Source organism: Nicrophorus vespilloides, unplaced genomic scaffold (genome assembly GCF_001412225.1).
Source record: "Nicrophorus vespilloides isolate i.1.1-1 unplaced genomic scaffold, Nicve_v1.0, whole genome shotgun sequence".
Classification (NCBI taxonomy): Eukaryota; Metazoa; Arthropoda; class Insecta; order Coleoptera; family Silphidae; genus Nicrophorus; species Nicrophorus vespilloides.
Window position 1 is genome coordinate 23,085 of NW_017096768.1, and position 21,861 is coordinate 44,945.

At 30.8% G+C, this 21,861-nt stretch overlaps 1 protein-coding gene across 1 annotated transcript in view; it reads right to left on the bottom strand.

Moving 5' to 3' along the window:
• Window positions 1-21,179, bottom strand: part of LOC108558091 (activating transcription factor 3) — a 39,172-nt gene extending 17,993 nt beyond the window's left edge. The window contains exon 1 of the mRNA XM_017914896.1: window positions 20,893-21,179. The gene's annotated coding sequence lies outside the window, so the exon portion shown is untranslated. The remainder of the gene's footprint in view (window positions 1-20,892) is intronic.
• Window positions 21,180-21,861: the final 682 nt, after the last annotated feature.

A 21,861-nucleotide genomic window follows, 5' to 3' on the forward strand; every position in this document is an offset into this window, starting at 1 on the left:
TGACTGGACCTACATTTAATGTATATTTACATACGTATGTAATGTTAAACAGATTTCGATGTTGTTATTGTAAAATTCTACCGGTACAAATTAAATAAATATACAGTGAAACCTCGCTTAACGAGCATAATCCGTTCCAAAATGTCTGGATTTTTACTCGTAATAAACTATTGTAATGTACGATAATGCGTTCCATTTTGCGAGTCAATTTTCTTACAATTTATTTTGCTCGTTAAGATGTACTTGAATTCGGTCAGTATATTTATTTCAAAATAATTTCTTCATAGTATCAATTTGGTTAAAAAAATCAATTTTCTGAACAAATTTGTATGATTTTGAAGATATAATAGATTCAAAAAAATAATTAATTATTTGTTTACTTCATTTTATACATAGAATACCAATAATATATACGAAACTACAAATTTTATTTGAAAAAAGACGCACTTACAATACTAGCGTAAAGTGTTGTAGTTTTTTTCGTTTCCTTTTAAAATGTATCAAATTTCAGAGAAATTTGAATGGAACGAACGTGTTAAATTAAATATTACAAACTAAAATAATAATAATCTTTATTGCAACAGTGACGTAAAAAAATAAACATTTTCATTCTATAACAATAATGAAACAACAAAAATCGTTGATTGATCATTGATCTTTTTATTAGGAGAATCTAGCTAAATTTAAAAATAGCTAGATCAGTTGTTTATTTGTAGATGGAATCGATATTGAGAAAGCAAAATAAGGTTGTAACTTTTGAAATGATTCCACGCATCGCGAAAAACAAAATCGTAAACTGCAATGTTGCAAATAATTATTGTACAAAAAAATTGTAAGTACGTTGAATTAAATGAGTTGTTTATATAACAATTGAAATATTGAATAACAACATTCTTTTATATATTTATTTTTTGTTTACCTTTTTGCATCGAATAATATGTGCTTGTATAAGAAAAGTAATGGCGGAGATAATATCGTGCATAAAAAGGAGCGCGGCCCACGCGAAATCATTGAAGAAAAAAAAAACTGTTGCGACCAGTTTCGAATTTGTTATTGTTGTTTGCAAAGCCACCCACAAAATATTATTCAACTGCGTGCACGATAATTCATTGGGAAATATTAAAACAGGCAATTACTCAGCTGCATTTTCGCGAGGAACAGCTGAGGCTCGGCACCGCGTCGCATCAATCTTCACTAAATTAGTTCGCGTTTTAGTTCTTTCTAGCGCGGAAAAGAGTTCTCGTATCGGAGATTTATTAATATTTAGTTCGTGCAATCATTCTTGATTAAGAGGCGGATTGCGATTTATGTGGAGGAAAACCGTTGTCCGGCGATTTATTTTCGAGCTGTTTTGACTAACGACTTGGTAACAAAAAAATCTCACCCAATTTCTTATTTTTATCATCGACGATCATTTTCATTTTACTGCTTTGCTAAGAACTCTTATTTTTGTTAAATATATTTTTTTTTGATGCGTGTGGTCTATTTCCGGTTGTGCAATTTTGGGGCCACCCCGAAGTCGTTGCATAAATAAAAGTATTCTATTCCTAGACGTCGCGACGCCTCGACGTGCGAACAGCGAAAAGGCGCTGTCCACTCGTTTCGCTAATCCCAAACATTCATCATCGGTCTGCCTCTCTCGGAATACGCAATACATTCGAATTAATCGATCGAATTATGGCGCGCAGGATGATATTAGGCTAGGAAATCGATCCTGCGCCGACAAAGGAATACAGATTAGTCGACGGCGCGCCCAAATATAGGCCCCGCCGCTTCCTTTTTTATTCTTGTTTCTCCTGTTTTTTTTGTCTCTCTCTTTGTTTCTCTCTCCACGCTATTCTATTTTAATTAATCACAATATAATTAAACATCTGTTCTGCCTACTTTTCCACGTGAAAAATGTATGTCAATCTAATAATATATATAACTATAAATAAGTTTGTGATAAAATCATTTTTAATTTTTAACCAAGATTAACAATATTTTCCTATCTTCATTCATCATTCATCAATCTAATAACTAATAACTGTATATAAAGGTATCCCCCAACTTACGAACTCCAGGACTTACGAACAAAATTCTTAAAATTCTCCCAACTTACGAACAAATTCGACTTACGAACAACCTTTTGGAAGTCGAAATATCATATGTATAACGAAATATCAGCAATAATCAAAATATTCAATCTCAATTTTTCGAAAGATCTTTTTATAAAATTGATTTAGAATTGCTTTAATTTGTATATATTATAGATATTTTATATAACAATTATATTTTTCTAAAAATTAACACATTTGATTAAATTCAAATATTTTGATTCAATTCAAATTTTAAATTGTTTTGTTATTTTTTTCTTTGTAAATGTGTAAATAGATAAGAAATGGGTACAAAAATAAACCCAACAAGCATTATGCAAGTACCAATATCAAATATATTAGTACTTGGTTCACCAATCCAAGTAATCTTTACGATACACGTTGTTTAACTTTCGTAAACATTTATAAAATATATGTATTTTTACCTATAAATTATTTACCTATATATTATTGATTAACTGATAGATTTTGCGTAGGTTCAATGTTTCTTCAACATAGAATTACTTCCTTTGGAAACACTTTAAAGGTCATTCGAAATAAATTCTACTTCGGAATTAGTTTACTATAAATCTAGTAATTATATGTAAATATAAATAAATACACAATTTTCAATCTGAGGCTTGTTTATTCAAATTCAAAAAATGCGTGGGTAGTTTAGAATCATACTATTTGTGTAAACGTTTACTTGGAAACATGTCATTGACACGAATATTTCATTATTCATGTTCAAAAGTGATTTTACTGGAAACTGTAGCATGTTTCAACTATCCTATAAATTTATGCAATCGTGTATATTCAACAAGCAATTAAAGGTAGATAAAAGTATGTCTATATAGAAATGATTATCATTAAACTGTGAATAATCTAAAGTATAACACTAATTATGATAATATTAAATAATTGACTTTCTTCATCTTATGAGACTTAAGCAATGTGTTTTACTAATAACCACACGTACCAACTAAATACTAATATTGATGAATTGAGGATTAATTTAAAAAATATCAACATTTTTATTTTACTTTTACAATAATGTAATGAATCTTGCACAATTTTTTTTAACACATAAATATCACACGTAAAATGCACCTGAATACCATTACGCAACTTTTACTAAACTATGATCAATTGATTTTTTCTTTTACATATTTTTTTTTCGACGAGTTAAAACGCGAATTATCTGCGCCGCAATGTCTGTCGGGGATCGGAGATGCGAAATAAACTAATGGAACAGTCATCGGTCGAAGGATATAAATTGTCTTAACAATGACAACTGGTAATTATTATAATTAGAGATTCAATAAAATAATGAAAGTCGCAGTGAGCTTAACATTTATAGTGGTCAAGATCGTTCCTGGTATTTCAATTAAAATTTAATTTAAACACTTCAGTCTTTCAATCATATATATATAAAGAAGACTACACACTGTTTATAAGATGAAAGACTGAAGTCAATAAATATCAAATAAACGGATGTGCACGTATTTTATTCAATACAAACGGCAAGAAATTATATAATTGATGCATATGTTACAAGTACTTCATCAAGTTATCAAGTTGCGTAAACAATGTTTATAAATGAATAAATAATTAAATGTGAAAACATCTAAAATAAAGCTAGCAAAATTTATCTATGCATTTAATGAATGATTATTATTTGACAGCTTACAAAAGTTAAGCATATTTTCTAGAATCTTGGTGACTAATACTGATGACTGAAAATATACAATTAATTGAGATTAGTTTCCTCTTTCTACAAGTATTTAATAGATGTGAAATATAATACCTGACGTACTTCTTTCTATGATAATATTCATAAAATTAATTCTTTTTTTTTTAAATTTTGGTTAAGTCAAATAAATTGATTATAAATTAGCAAAAGAGATTGAAGAATTATAAAATATTAATATCTAATCCTGATCGAATATCGTAAATAATAAAACTGCTGCCTCGTTAATAATGTATAAGTATTTACATAAGAGATAATTTATGTCCATTTTTTATTTCCTCGTTGAAGAGGAAACTGTGTCAGGGTTTCACTGAGAGAGTATATGATGAATTGCACACTATCACGATCCGAGCTTATCACCGGCTGCTATTCAAAATAATAATTAAATCTTAGTGCCAATTAGTGATCACCGTATAAACCTAATAAATACATCCATTATGTCCACACTCTGCATAATTTATAGATACTAGAAATCAAATGGCCGTCCGTATTTAAATCTATTCACCATTTATCTTTCTCTTTATTGGGATACACACATAACGAGCGTAAAAATTAAAAAAAATAAATAAAAATATACAAAAAAGTGTACGTGGGTGCGAGAAGCGGATAGCCGGAGTTTACTGTTAATTTCTTGCAGCGTCAATTGGACAGGAGAGTGAGGAAAAAGACACGTTATTAATAATAAGTAGTGTAACGAAACGGACTGAAAGCGGTCAGGGCAGAGTTCAAAATTCTAAAACAATCTAGTAAACTCTATCTCGGACATGAATCTGTATATTACCCCAATTATGTCTCATTAAATGCTATCGCATATTTCTGATGTTATCTATCTGCTCGGATATCATTTCAATGCTTCGAACAATCCGCAAACTTTCGCGTAGGTCAAATTTGACATAATCGTTATGTAATAAATAACGTCGACGTCACTGAATCAAATGAAATATGCATTAAACTTCTATTTATTTTTTATTAACAATTCCATAGAAATAACGGAAATTGTATATGGATAGGTTTTTGACCTTCCAAAACACGCACAACAACGATATAACGAAATGCGAATCGTGAATTTCAAAACGATTTCTTCACGAGCATTTCAACCTAGATATTTCCATTGCCCAAAGTACCAAGATAATTAATTTGGAAGATTGCTCAGAACTCTTAATAATTATTTACTAATCTTAATAAAAGAAAAAACAAATAAAGTGTTCTACCTTTGGCTATTCATCCGAATCCTTTCCAACCATTTCGTGTTTTATTGCTTTTTTTATGGATTCTAGTTTAGTTTTAGACTTAAATTATCTTTATTGCATCTACGCACGTGATATATAGTATTTATTTGCACGGATCTACAGTATTGAACCAATTTTTCATTGCAAGTCAATACTATTTTTATTACTCAATTTTACGGTGCCAGTGACAGTTAATCACTGTTATAGAACCGTTGCTTTTTTGCTCATACATTTTTTGCCTTTAATTTTGTTTATGTAATTTTATAGTTATATAAGAATAATTATAATTTCAATCAGATTTTCATATATATTATATTTTTAGCTATTGACAATTAGTCAATTATGAAGTTATTTCCGTATATCCTCAACTAATAAATATGTCATCAGGAAAAAAAAACTTGAGCTCAGGATGTAAGTTTTAAAAATAAAATTAATTAAAGTATTTAAAAACAAACCTTTCCGTTCAAGTTTCCTTTTTACTGAAATATTACCTAATTTTTCTCTGGCTACGTTAAGCAATTGCAACAGAAATTTAAGGCGTCTGGAATTTTATTGTCGATTAATGAATTTGTAAATTTATGATTAATAAACGCGTCGAGACGAAAACAAAAAAAAAGCACACAATTCTAGAGAAAACAATAACCAGTTTGGCCGATGCGCACGAAATCCTATGAGTGCAAAAAAAAAATCAATCACAAATGGAAAGGAAATATTGAAAAGCCGGAATGCAGCATAATTATACATTTGAAATGGATTTTAGATAATTTACACAACCGCCTCGCATATCTGCAATGAAACATAATAACAATAAAATGCTTAAATGATCCTTGAAGCAGTTCTATGTCGGTTTGTTATTTTTTTTTTGTTCGCTCGAAGATTTAATCTGTAATTATGCTTCAAATTCGTAATTATCCTAACATTGTTGTCGTGGCCTTAGAGGATTTCATATCCATTACCTAGATGTTTTCGTAAAAGCTTGGTGAATACAATAAACTGTTTGATTAATTACTTCTGCAGTTGTTTTCAGTAATGGGTTTTACATATAATTCGTCTGGATGTGCTGTCGTGTAATATTTTTGTTTTGTTGCTGCGAGCTTTTCGGTGGTCCACATCTATTCTCGGTAGCACATCAAAGATTTCGTGCGAGTCTTCAATCAAAATGTCGCTTCCCATCAATTCACGTTTACACGCCCATGGCTGAGGCGAAGTTCTTTGTTTAGATATTATGGTAAACCGCAGAGCAGATAAACGAAATAAAAAGAAGAGATAGAGAAAAAAACGAAGAGAAGGAATTCGCGTGTTTATGGTTAAAAAGGGAAATACGCCGATTGGGTATAGGAGTTGTGCAAGAACAATGGGTGCGATTTAGTTATTTAAGACAGGAAAAGGCTTGAGAGATAGCTCAAGGTTTCGCGGTTTAAATTACAGCTGTAGGAAATGGACCATGTGTGACCCATAAAAAAATGGTTTTGGTTAATGTATGAATCTCTCTTTATCCTTCTCTCACTTTGTCTGCACATACTCCTCTCTCGCTCGCCCCTTCCGTCTCGGTCTTTAAATATATAATGTTGAGAAACTTCCCAAGGCCCGGACCAGTTATATAACGCACACATATCCACTGCAATCAATCAAACCCAACTCCTTGTTGTTCATTTTTTTCGCTCGTTGCAGTGGGATTGCTTCTTTTCTTGTAATCTCAACGAGAAGACCTTTTGCTTTCGTTGGAATTTAATTTAAATGCAAATATTACTATCATTTCCGTAATTACCTTCGCATTCGCGGAGAAGGCTCGGAAATAAGCAGAGATTCCACTTGCAGTTCACCATTACTTTGTCAGCTGCCCACTTGTTGATTTTCTGTTTTGAAATCTACTGCTAAACGAAAACAGAACGATTCCACACCCACCTGAGGACTCCTCTCGCAACAGAAAAAAAAATTCAACAGCTTGGCGTAAAATAAACAATTGTAATACGATTTGCGGCCCATAATAAGTCAAAGGTTAAACGTCGCTCTCGTAACTTGTTTATAAACAAAATTAGGAAATTTATTCGACGCCGAAGGACAGTTTTCGGCATTGTTTTGATCCTCTCACGCTGTGCGAATGATTGAAAGCATACACATTTGAATAAATTCAATGTGTTATAATAACTACATGTACAGATAGAGACGGATGTATTTGGTTTATGAAACGTCTGCATGTCTTTTTTTTTGTTGTTTATTATTTTCATGTGCGCACACAGATGCGGGCATTAATTAAAGAGGACACAATAATACAGTTGGTGTAAATGGATTCAATGTTTGAGCAGAAACACTAATTAAAACCAGCTCGAAAAGATAATCTTATATGTGAAACGGAATAACTGAAACGACATGATTTTCAGTATTGTTTCTTATACATCTATTGATTGATTGATTGATTCGTTTAGATCAGACTATTTGGTTCGCCTTTAATTAACGTCAATTAATAAAGTGTTTATTTCATTTACACTCAATTAGGACGGATAACGCAAAATTGATGAACAAACCATCATTGCGATGGTTATTTTCATGAAAAGTTATTCGGTTTTAATTCGATAGCAGAAACGCATAAATCACACACACGGCATTGTATTATTATTATTCATTGTGCTTTAATGATTTATAATAGACGCAGATATTTCAACTATTCTTTTCACTCCCACTCGTGCGGAACTTCGAAGTTAACGAAACCAAAGAGTCGTTTAAAGGTCACAATTAAATTATTAATTTGCTCAAACAAATCACTTAAAAACAGCAACAAAAAAGTGTGGAATTAAAAGCAATAATTAAAAGTGATTTTAATTATATAGAATTAAATGTACAATCGATATACTTATATTTTATTGCTACTAAACACAATTTTGCATTATTCTATATGACTAATACTGGATATTAAAAAAAAACTGGTTTTTGACTTTGCATATTTCTAACAATTGATTCATGAGTAACTCAAAAAATGCAATTATTTACTCGGTGCAAAAAAAAGAGTAACATATATAACATAACAATTAATAATAATCAATTTCGAGGTGTTTCTCGTTTCGTTTCTGTGACTTTTTTTATGTTGTTTTGTAAATATCAATATGAAAAATAGGTTTCCGTTGGGCATGTTTAACAGGCTGTCTGTTACATGCCTTGACAAACTACTTTATTTTCTGTCTTGCATTCAAAGTCCCCTTCTTCAATCTCACAGATTTGACAACACAACACGCCGATCCTGTTTTTAGCTATAAGTTGTAAATTTTCGCAGCTTATGATGTTGTTTTCTGCATTCGCAAATACGTATCGTTGCGCTAAAAAATAGTTAGCGATAGAGTTAATAATAGAAAAGTGTTCCACCTCGGTAAAAGCGTGTCTATAGAATAATTTTTCTAATGTTAAAATCGATTTTTCAAAAAATAAGTTACAAAGTCCATGTTTTCTAACTTGTAAACTTGACACCACAAATCCTTACGACTGTACAAATAAAGAAAATGTTTGTATCTATTACGATTTCAGAAAAACACTTTATAATTGAAATTCTCAATAGTTCTTTTTAATATCGATTTTCATACTGACAACAAAAACTATTCTCATTTCTTGGAGAAAATCGAATATTTTCGTAACATAAATATATAATATATAAATAATTTTAAAAGAGTCCCAATGTCCATGTTTTTACTCGTTTAAATTTGACAGCGCAAATTCTTTTGGCAACAATGTTGATCAATAATTTTCGTTCTTATTTTTAAAGTGTTTCAGGACGTCGTGTATTTTACTTCGCGGTTAATTAGAAAATGCATAATGCGTACAGACTGTTTCTCTTGTTGTATGGCTTTTAGGAATTTCTCAGCAATAAAAGTTACGGTTCTATTGTGTATTCCGGTCATGGCGGTGAAGTGCATATAGTAAAAATGCCACGTACGTGCGAGCACTTTAATTGCACGCAATTTAGAAAGAATTGAATCGTAATTGAAAAAGTCCTTTATTTTCTTTTCTATTTATTTATTTCGATGCACCATTCGCAAACTCATATTTCGGACACGGGTGGTGACCTTCGTGCCGAAATGGAACAATAGAATTTCGTATGCAAATAAGCTACTGTTCTTCTTTATCTCTGCCTTTTGTTGATGCCTCGAACACGAAATAATTAAGTGCGGATAAAACGCGCAGAGCCGTATAATAATTGTCCGCATCGGGAATTGGATACATATGCTATAACTTGTGAATCCTTGAAAGCACGGTTTCCTCCTCCTTCGTGTACGTGCGGAACAGAACAGAAGATCCTCTTCGGAACTCGCATTATGTAAGAGCGCGCACACGATGTTCTTTTTTGTTTTTTCCATCTCGTCGCGTTATGTTTTTTACATTTAGCCGCATTGTTTGTAAATATAAAATCAATTCCTTTCACGTGCCGCTTATTCTCCTCCATAGTTTCATTCGTCGTCCTCCTCCTTCTCCGTTTTCCTTTCCATCTTCCTCTTTTCTTCCGTGCTTTGAAAACGTTCTAGAACACTGCGGTTTTGGTGCGGCCGACGCTGATGCGGTTCTATTAATAATTATTATTGCAATTTTTTTCTTTCAATTTAACAATAAAACGATAAATAACATTCACGTATTTATAGTAATCTTGTTTATGCATGAGTAATAGTACTGAATTCCTGGGATTTGTTGCAGTTACGTCACCGTTTCATATTCATTCACGCATGTTGCTTGTTCCACGCGAGATGGACGGGACGGCGCGACATGCGGTCTGTTTTTGCCGCCATCGCTGCACATTTTCCTTGCATTTCTACATATATTGTTATTATTCTTAACTCGGTTACATCATCATAAACCGTGACGTCTCCGATATTATTACTCAGTGAGTGCATCATCATCATCACCGACATATCTACCTCTGGATGCACGTCACTTTTGTGAACATTGTCTTCTCACTTTGTTCTCTTTAACTCGAAGCCACAAAATCGCGTTCGTAATTACACACTTCGTCACTTTAACACGAACGACACAAGTCATTTCTCAAGTCGCCGTCTTCCACTGTCATTATCGAATTACATAAATTACACGCTCGCTCATTTAAATAAAAAAAATATTTATTTCAATTTTCAATGATTAATTTTATAATTATACAATTATACAAATTCCAATTCAACCGTCAACTCTCAAACACTCGCATTTCATTACTTCCAATTAAAGTGCCAATCAGATTACACTTACAAATTAATATCGTTTTCATTATATTTTTATTTTTAAATGAATTTATTAATAAATTTACAAAAAAAAACAATATATTTTTCATTCAAAATTCAAATTATGTAATAAAATTTTAATTCAAGCTTCAACTGAAACTGATTTACTTTCATTCAAAGTTTCAATATTATAAACTTAATTTGTATTTTCAGTTATAATTTAAATTTTTTGTAACTATTTAGAAATGTTGTATAAAGTGAATTAAAATATAATTTGGTAATATTGTTTAGACTAGGTTTTATAACTAATTACGAGCATTCACCGAGCACGGAATTATTTCACTGAATTAATATTTACACACAAAAAAAACATATCACGAAATGCGGAATGATTAATGTACTTCATTAATGGAGTGTTGCAATTCCATTTGGCGCGTTTTATAAACGCATTCCCAAAATCTTTTTTCTATTCCGCTCCAAATTGAAATTCATCAATGCCCATTGCCCAATCCAGAGTCTTCAAATCAATTACACACCAATACAGCATTTTTACCCACAAAAAAAAAGAACGAACCAACGCTCATCTTGCATAACCACACATGATCCTCGCGCTTTCTAAACCTTTCGCATTGCCCAATTTAATTTAATATAAATACTCCCATAAATTAACGCGGCTCGTTATTTTTTTTATAACTTTTTATTTTTGGTTCGACCGTGCAATAAAGTAATTAAATAAGTGTCGTGGCCATTACCATCCTATGTTTTTTTTTTATATATATCACGAAATTAAGAAAATAAAGGTTGTCAGTTATGTGTCTGAAACGTGATAGGAATTTAATTTCGCTATTATTGCGAGGAGTGTCTTTGGGTCGGGAATTCGCAATCAATCGCAGAAGATCGGAAATATAAAACGCATTCAAATCGCGTTGAGAAATATTAATCGGGATTCTCGTTTCGCAACAAATCGACAACAAAAATACAATACAACAAAAAATTGTATGTGGAGGCAAAGTAATGTGCACTTATCTAAATTGTTGTTATGCAAAAATGCCTTTCGATGCGGCACTCGTTCGAACACAGACCGACCGAAAAATAAATACTGTGAATGCTTTGCATACAATAAATGTACGGAATTGTATTTCAATAAATAAAAAGAAATAACTACCTTCTCTCTCTCTCCCCACAAGACGAAACAATCATAAATCATTGTTGTAAGCGATTGTATATGATATAAATTCTGAAATGTTATTTGTATTATTGCATAAAACCATTAATTAAGTTTAGAAAAAAATGAAAAGTAAAGTAGGAAATGTTATTTAATTGGAGTTTATATGTTTGCGCACTTAAATATCTGAAAATTCTTTAAATAAAAGACATATTTTTTGAAGAATAAATTTTCATAATTATGAAATGTAATTGTGTATTTTTTTCTAGTTTATAAAACGCAAGGATATGCAATTTAAAATGGCGTACGTATGAAATGTTTAATTTTGTGTTTCCGCAATTAAAAAATCTTGTATTTGCTATACAACTTAGTTATATACAGTTGCAAGGTGTAACATTTGGAGTTTATTATAATATTAGTATAATGTAAGGTATTATTGGAAACGTTTGACCTCAACATGATTAAGTCAAAAGTACGTAGCGAAATAATAAATGTTTCATTCTTCTGCAACTGAATTCATGTGTTTTGAATAAGGCACGCCTCTCGATTCGAAAATAGAACACGTGTAAAATTGAGTGATCCGAAGTAAAGTAAAGTCGGTCGTCCTTCTCCTTTATTTCTTTTTTGTTGCTTTTATACGAAACTACTTAAAATCATTTTGTTTTCCCAAACACGGTGATTAATTTAATTAATGGATTTTTTTATGAAAGCTGCATCAATCCGACTCGAAAGAAGGTTAGACTGTTATGAAACATAAATCGATTAACATAAGTATGAGAACAGGTTAAGGCGATTTTCAAGAGAACCAGTATTTTGTTTGTTATTTTCGTGCAAAAATTTTCAGCCAAATCCTTTTTCTTTTGACACTTCCGTTATTCTGTTTTGATGTTTGGATACGTGAGCCGGCTTTCGAGCCCACGATGAGTCACAGCGCGCAAAAGAATTATAACTATATATACATACTTATATATATATGTTTATATAAAAAAAATCCGTTACAATGTGACCTCCATTTCATGCACTGCGAAAAACGAAGAAGCATAGGCAATATTTGATGCGTTTGATGCACACGATTTCATGTGACCTTCTGCTTGCAATTTTTCGTAAGGTAATCATCTTAAAAATAATGGATCTCTTTCCTGGCCTTTTTTTTTTATAAGTGTATGCTAAGAAGATGCAAAATTATGCAGGCCGGTTTTATTTAGTTATTAAATCCTTTTTTTATGCTTTTTTGATGATTTATGGACTCTTGCCATTTTCTGCCTGCTGCAGAATTTATTTCGCGCACGTTTATTCCTTTACTCTTTTAGTTTTCGTTTCGTTTTTTGCACATTCATATTGTTAAGATTAAGAGGAATTGAATCTGGTCAGATCGTATCGTGTCGTGCATATTCACAATGTGACATATAAATGGCATAAAAGGAACACACCTATAAAGAAACCGTTCCCACGTCAAAAATCAACAATTTTGATAATGGAAGAATTTTGCATACGGTATATTTTTTTTTGATTATCGAACGAATTGATGGTAATAACATAAAATGCTCATTGTTTGCATGTGCCACGATATATTTATTCCTTATCGAAGTTGCATTAAGAAAACGTATTACATAAAACAAAAAATGATTTAGCAGTCAATATTTATTCAACAATAACATGACTTTGAACAATACCAAATGATAAGAACAATTTTATTATCCGCATTGTTTGCGTATTCTATATTATTAACATATAGATTATGGCTGTAGTGCACTGCATCCATTGTAACATTCAACAGCTTGACTCAGTTTAAATAATAACTAGTTTATTTCTGTAAATTTACAGCTTACTGCTTATCCCAAAATAACCAAATTTATTCAAATAAACATATTTACTTTGTTTAATCCTATAAACAATATTTTTGGTCTCATTTAAATAATAGCAAACTTCGAGTTTCAATAAAATAAATAATTTTTGAAACATTGATATTTTATTATTTATATATTGATAGTGAACTACAATTATACTCTTATTATTAGTTATAAATGTGCACACCTATTATATCTTAGTTCAATAAGCACACTTAACAAAAAAAATAATTCTTCTAGGAACCAAATGGAATTTGTAATTGTTTTTTAGAACAATTTTGAAAACAATATTTTTTATGTTTACAATCATATTCCATCCAAATAGGTTGAACATTTTCCCGTTATTAGTGTTTATTGAGTAAATCAATAAAAGCAAATATTTCAACACTTCAATTTTTCAATGAAAATTTATTAATTTTCAATCTTTTCATAACAATTTCCCTGTGTTATTAGAAAAAAATATTTCAAATATTTAACTGCATATAATTTAACCTCAGTTGTATTAAAAACATTTGTTTAAAAAAAATACGAAACACGTGATGTTAATGGAAAAATGTAAATATGTTTAGATTTTTGCGTCTGTGACACATTCTCACGTGCAAAATATGAATGGAAATCAATGAGATCAGCTGCTGGAAAAGAGAGGTGATAAAAAAAAAATGTGCAAGTGATAGGATTTTCGCGTTAGGTAATGAATAAGCGTACGTAATGTGTTTTCGCTTTTTTTTTATTATTATTAATATTTCTCTTCGCCGAGCGGCTGATATAATTTCAAAGCGTATTTACAGTAATGAATGACTTTACACATGCGATGGAATTTCATAATGATCGCTTGTTAATCCTGATTATAGTGGTTTGATTGATTACAGTTCGCTGTAATTGCATTTAAAATCTAGAGCGTGTGTACGTGATGCCCGAAAAGTCGGACATTGGCTGCGGATTTCAGGGGCTTTGCCTCACAGATAAGAATTACGGATAAAAAATTTATATATTTGTATGTATGTTCTATTGAGCGGAGATGTTGGGTTATTGTTGCAGTGTGTGTAAGGATGTAGTATTTATCGCTTGAAATTGATTTCCTACAAAGATAGTCGCGTCCTAAATTGATAAGAGCTACGTAATGATATAACGAGGCGACGTCACAAGTTATAGTAGTAGTAGAGGATTACAACAATCCAGGTGATTGTAGCCGAGGCGCGATTATGGAAACAAATATGCGGAGTCTGGTTGTTTTCTATAAATAGAGATTATCCGATTATTAGGTGAGCCCTTGACAGAGTAAGTGAAATGTGTAACATTGCTCTCGGCCAATAGATCACTCACTTATCCGTTGCACCTTTCCACCCACAATTATTTTCTTGAATAATAAGTAATTACCGTGCCGTGAGGTCGACCTTAAGACTGTTACTGCTGCACACGAGCATGAGTTCATAACGTCGAATCATAATCGCGACTTCGGGGATCGAAGCAAATAGGTACGGAACGGAATGGAACAAAAAAAACAAACAAACAAACAACAACAGCAAAAAGCACACTATGTTCGCAATTATGGAAATTGATAATTCCGATAGATATGCAAGGTTGTCCGGGATGCATCTTCCATAAATAAAACGCGTGCCCATCATCACAATTACCACACGGAGAAAAATATATAATCCCGTGCGCTGAAAGTGTTTCCTCGCCGCGGGAATTGTGTTAAGCGCAGAAGGACAACGAAGCAAGAGAGCCGCTGCATGTGTTCTTTTTTTTTGCCTTCTTATTCCTATCCACTTCTTCGACCGTTCCTCAGCTTTAAAACATCATAATTATATTTACTTGCATTGAATCTCAACAGCAACGCAAACAGAACATAAAAAAAAAACGCATAATCATAATTATGTTATTACTTTTTTTACCCGTTTTCATTAATATATAATGTACTGCTTCCACATAGCTTATAATAAGTAATACAATACATGCTTCAATTATCAATTTAATTAAAACCTTTTTTTTATATATATAGAAATATAATTTAATATATATTTTAAGTTTGTCTTATACAATATTCATTTCATTATTGTACTTAATAAATTACTTTTAAAGTTTAAAAAAAAAACATTGGTATAAATAAATGTTTCCTTAGTCATTGACTTTCGTTATATCATAATATTATTTACCATATCCAATTCAATAGAATATTTGTTAAATAAAATAATACCTTGTACTTAGAATTATAAACTAATAGGTAATGATATATTATATTTGTGTAATTAAAAAAAATAATAGAAAAAGTATAGAGAAACAACTTATATAAATGAGTTTCGTTTAATATTGATTTTGAAGATTTGGTTTAGCATTGGTAACTTTGTGAATGAATAATCGATGCGAGAGCGTCAAGAAGTCTAGCGACTAAAAAGGTTAAACGCGTTATATAATTGAAACTCAGATTGGATAAGCTGAATAAATAAATCTATTTATGAAATTAAAAGACTTGATATAATGAATCATTTTCATTTCATCAAGTATTTATCTATTATAGTAATAATTTTGTTAGCAGATTTTATTATTTAATAATAAATCGACTACACGGTTACATATAAAAAATAATGATATACACAAAAAACTCAATACAATAATATAAATATCAGAAACAAAAAAAAAAGTTAATTGCTTCAAAGGGCTATTGACCATAGCTTTTTCTGCCCGAATATTAGGTTTATTTTTTTAAATATGCTGTATTAAATATTGTAGATTAGTGACTTCTTAATAAAAAAATTATGAAGATTATCTAAATTCATATTTTTTCTATTTGTTCTATAGAAAGTTGTTTTAAAGTGTTGAAAGTATTCGCATTATTTCTTATTAATTACAACCATGTGTTGTAAAATGGAAAAATAAGAAATATAAGAAATGAAGATTTTTTTAAAATCTAAATGGAATTTATATTAAGTTCAAAAAAGAAATTTATTGAAAACCTTAGATATTCCAAAATAATCAACCATTTGTGGCAATCCGCAAAGAACCACACTTCACCTTGACGTTATCATTATATTAATGATAATAATAACATGTATAATTTTTTTTATAATATAATTAGGTATGGTTTTGTTGATTTATTTTGAATCAAGAAACGGATATAATAACACTTAATTGCAATAGAAATGAACGAAAAAATAAATAAACGCCTACGTTTTGCGTTATTTTCTTGGAGGTGGTTATAACTGTATATTGTTTATTATTAATTAGAGTGAATATAATATTCGTTGCATGGGAACGGAAAATTTAAAAAGAAAATGTTATGAAAAAAAAAGCTTTCATTTATAAATTTGTGCAAAAGGATGTAGAAAAATGATGACAACGCGAGTCCTTTTTTTTTCGAGGATTGTTCGCTTTGTACGCAAGTACCCCAGGTGTTAATTGTAATACAAATAGAGGCCTCTGGGTAGAAAGAATTCCGTCAGATGTAGATAATAAGCACTTCGGTCGTGGATAATTAAGTTCTGAAATGAGCGAACGATTCATATTCAAATTTTATGCACACATACTCCAGAACACACACACACGCGCGTACGTATATACATATACATACACATACATAAAATTTAAATACATATGGCGGAAAATGTCATTAGTAATAGCCGGCAAAGTTAAAAGCGTTAGGCGTGTACACGTATGCAAATGTGTACACTATTTCATCTAATGTTATGATGCCCATGCAGTTGTCCTTACGAAATCATAATTTTATTCACGGCACACTGGTGGACGAAGCAATAACAAAAAAAAACATAAAATGTGTGCTTCGTAATTTTTAATTCGTTCTTGATGCTAATTCGTCCTTTTATGTTTTCATCTCTCTCAATACATTAGTCTAGAATTGTCTATCTCTTCCATACACATGTTTCGCCAGGAAAATGTATACGTTTTCGGAAGCCAATCATATTTGGACTAATGATAAAACATTTAAATCTCATTGGGCGATAAGTTCGTTATCTTCCTACTGCTCCTCCTGTTTTGAATAATATTATTAGTCATGCATAATTATTTTTTTCATAATTTTGACTCCATTGCAAAATATTATACCATAAAATGACCGTTTGAACTTATTTATTAACTTTGTAATGTTCCACACAAATCACATAATCATAAGTAGTTATGAATATTCTAAATAGAAAATCTACATAGTTTTGTTTTTAATTGTGTTATTCTTTTCAAATTTTAAACAAAGTTGGAATAGGTGTACATTATCTCAATATTACTTTTTGTTATTTAACATTCAATTGTTGATTCATATTTTCTTTTAACTGTGTACAAATATTGCAGTTTTAGAGTTGAATTAAATCCAAAACTTTTTGTAATAAGCACAATTGTTTCATATTTTCAATACTACCTACAAAATAGATTAAACGCAACTAATTTTACAGTAAAATAAGTTAAAGGTGCAATTATTTCTTTATTGATATATCGTTGCAGTTTTTATACCAGAAATACGGCCAACATTTCAAGAAACAAATAAAGCATACATTATTGTTCTAATATGAACACCGAGTAAAGATTTACTATAGTTTGGTTTGAAAATTTCAAAACCAACTAAATTTTGATCTTTTCTTGTTTTGTTTATTTCTATGCGGTTCAATTAGTCTGGTTTCATACAGTGAGGAACCAATTACCTGGACTATATATTATTGTTTCGCGTACTAAAATTAAACAAATTTCAACATATAGAAAAATATAAAAAGCAATATGTCAAAAAAACTCATCGTATTTATTTGTACTTCCTAATAAATCCAATTACGAATATTATTATTCCAATTAAATATATTAATTAAACACATTCGCTTTTACAGCTTTAATCAACGGTAATAACGAATAGTAAAATTTACAACAGTGGTAAATTATAGACGCATGAAGCAATATAATTAATAATAATATGTATTTTTTTTTGATTGATACAAAAAATGTATTGAAATTAACATTAAATATCTTCTAAGCACAAAGTAACCAATGAACGGTATTAAACGTTCGCGTGTTTCGAGCAAAATAACAAAGTGGTTAGGAAATCGATAGTGGCGAAACTGTCAGTGTCCAGAATGATAAAGTCGATATATTTATTGCAATTACATTATCCATTTGACAATACCCACAAATAACGTTACTTCTGTCGCAATGAAACAACGATTAAACAAACGTTTAAATTAAAAATTTGCATTGTTTGTATGAAACAGCTTATAAAAGGTAAACAACGAATACCTCGCTTAACGAGTTTAATTTAATCCATTCCAAATTTTACGGATTTTTACTCGTATAGTGAAACATATTCAAAAAATACACATAATTTGTGTACACAAATTTTAAACATGTTATAGCAGGCGCGCAATCCGAGGCTTCTCTTCTCGTCGTCACTCGTTATACAAAATTCTCGTTATGCGAGGTTCCACTGTATAGTAATAATAAATTTAAAAAAAAATGGATAACAATGGACGTTTTGAATGAATACTTCTTTATTATTATTTATTTATTTATTTATAACTAATGTATTTTTTTTCTATATTGACAAAGGGATAATGTTAAGTATAAAAATATATACTTATAAAATAAATAATCATAGTAATTTAGTAATTCAACGTAAGCTCAATAAATGTTAGAACGGGTTTCCTATTGTCATTATAAAATTATGTTGTTAGCTTCAATTGACATATCCAATAATTGTCATTACGAAGAGAATTATAAAATAGATTTTTAAAATTATATTATTATTAATTAAAACAAAATTGACATAAAAATAAAATCAATTATGGAAAAACATAAGACAAATGTCTACAAAATAAAAATAAAATTTCCGGATTCAATAACTAATTAAAAAAGTTAAGTTTTTCATGCAATAATTAATATAATTCCTTTAGAGTATTATTTTTTTACAAGCATTAAATTTATATAATAAAACACAAAAATCAAATAACAAAATATGTTAAACGGTATTAAACAAAAGTTACAATTTGTGTAATTTAGTTATTTTTGGAATGCAGTGAATTATTTAGCGTGCAAGGCGGTTTTGGCTTGAATATCAAAGTGATCCTTGGCAATGCAAGGGTTAATTCGTAGTGAAAAGAAACGACCGCGGATTTCACAAATGTGTTACAAGAAGAGCCTAGATAAATGGAAATTATGCTCCAGTGATCAAAATTCATTCATTTTCTTTTAATTACGCGCCCAATGTTATCAACCGACAAAACAAAAACAAAATGTTTATGGGAACATTACTCAAGATAAAAAATGTGTATCTACTTATTATTAACTAATTGGAACTATAAACTATTAAAACAAAAATACAGATAAAAAAAATGCCAGTTGGACTATACTTCTTATCGACGTTGTTTCCATGCGTATTAACCTCATTCACAACTAAAAGAAATATATTCATTCTTATTAAAACGATTCATCTAGAATATTTGACAACATTATTTAACAGTAAAAAAAATGATATTCTCAACAATACCGCAGGTGTTGTTTTGTTCCACTTAAATGTAAGATTATTTTACTGCTCACGTAAACTGCACAACATCTGAATTCGCAATTTACCAGAAAAATTCTTGCTCATTGCAAAATTAAGTAAAAAAAGAAAAAAAAACAAATCTGGGTAATTTATCAAACACGTCTAGTCGTTTCTTTTTTTGTTTTGTTTAAAAGAATCATACCCAGCACTGAATATAATTATTATCAAACAAATTTTTGCTGCGGTCACGTTTCCGATTAAGAAAAAAAAAATAGTATCGACACAGACTAGAAAGACATGTACATTTGAATCATACAGGATGTAAAAACCGAAATGAAAAACCATTCGTTTCGTGAAATATTAATGTAGATTAGGTAACACAAGGATTTGTTTCGCAGATTCGCAAAGGCGATACGAGAATGGGCTTTCAGAGTAAAAAAAAAATAAATAAATAATATAATAAACTACATGTAAAGTTCAAGGGAATTAAGTCTTTTCACTCGTTCGGGAAAATCGTTATCGAAAGAAGGTTGTGTTATAATAGAATGGGTGAAATTCGTGAATCAGCGAGGATTCTATTTGTCGCGTTAACAAATAAATTTGGGAGCCGTCGAGTGGAAAACGGAAGTCGCGATCGTTGGCCATTTGCATTTTGCTGCTGCAATTATTTTCGAATCAATGTCAATCATCAAAATTGAAGAAGGCCTGGCCTTTAAAATTTGATTAACGTTAGTTCTGTTCTTTTTTTGTCCTTTACGAATTTAAACATCGCCTACGTTAATTTAGTGCGTTTAAACACCTACCACGAGAGGAGTTTCATCAATTTAATAAATTGGGAAGCATTCGTTAATTCGTGCTCGTACTTGCATTTTGAAATATGCTAAAAGCGGCAAATATATTTGAATTGGCGGAGAGTGCGCTCATCCGGCGAGCGGAAATTTGAAAGTCCGTCCGTCCTCCCGTCGGGAGTACAGGATTTTCTGATGTTAGTTTGATGAGTTTTTGTGCTTGTTGTGTGTGAATAATAAAATGATGATAAATAATAAGGGTGTAGATGCAAGCAGGTGATCATAAACTCGTGCAGAGGCTGAATGAAAGTTAGGTGATAAGATGATTAAAAGCTGAATGAATGATTCTGCAAACTGTGGGGGTAAATATAAACATTTACCTCGCGTTATGACACCTGCCGCAACTGGGTTTTGGACCACAACAAATAGAAATGTTTGTCAACCGATGTATATCACAACAAGACTTGTGTCTTCCTATTCTATCCGGGCACTCGTTCACATACTCATTGAGAATGAAACACTGGCTGTTTATTGTTATTGGGTAATCCTCGTGGTGGATAATATTCATCGCATAAATGCCTCTGACTGAGTGAACAGATGCTGCTTTTGCTGCTGCTCCTGCTGCTGCCCGAGCGCCGCGCCAAACTCAAACATACCCACTCCAACTCGCTCCGACGTTATATACAGGTCTATTTTTAGAGACTGATGTAATGGGCTCGGCTCTCGTTCGCTGGTTATTATGTCACGAACGAAGGCTATTGGTTGGAACTGGCTATCCCAACTATCCCCCAACGTGCGCCTCGGAGATGCTATAATATTCGCATGGTTTCGAACCGCAAAATATTACATGTACAACGTAGCCAACTCTAAGCGCAATTCGCTATCTCCACTTCAATTTTTTAAATTAACAACCACCCCAAACAAATACAATAATCAAAACACCCTTCAAACCTACAACCACTAAACTTACAAGATAAAATCACACAGAACTATCGAAATGATTATAGACAACACTTTAACAAATCTAAGAGAAAGGATAACTTCAACTTAAAATAAATATAAGTATCGCAATTGAGATGGAATGCCTACTCTTACCACTGCAAAACCTCTACATCAACGTCCAAATGAATTAAGCTTAATTAATATAACCCATTTATACAGAAGCAAGAACCAATAAATTTCTATATATATTCAAGCTTTTTAAGGAAAGTATACACTACTAATCCAACATAGACAAATCTTCAATTAAAAATCATAATCAAAAGGAAAAAATAACAATAACAACATAAAATATTCATCTACATATTCAAATTATTATAACGAATTTAAATAGAAACACAATAATAAAC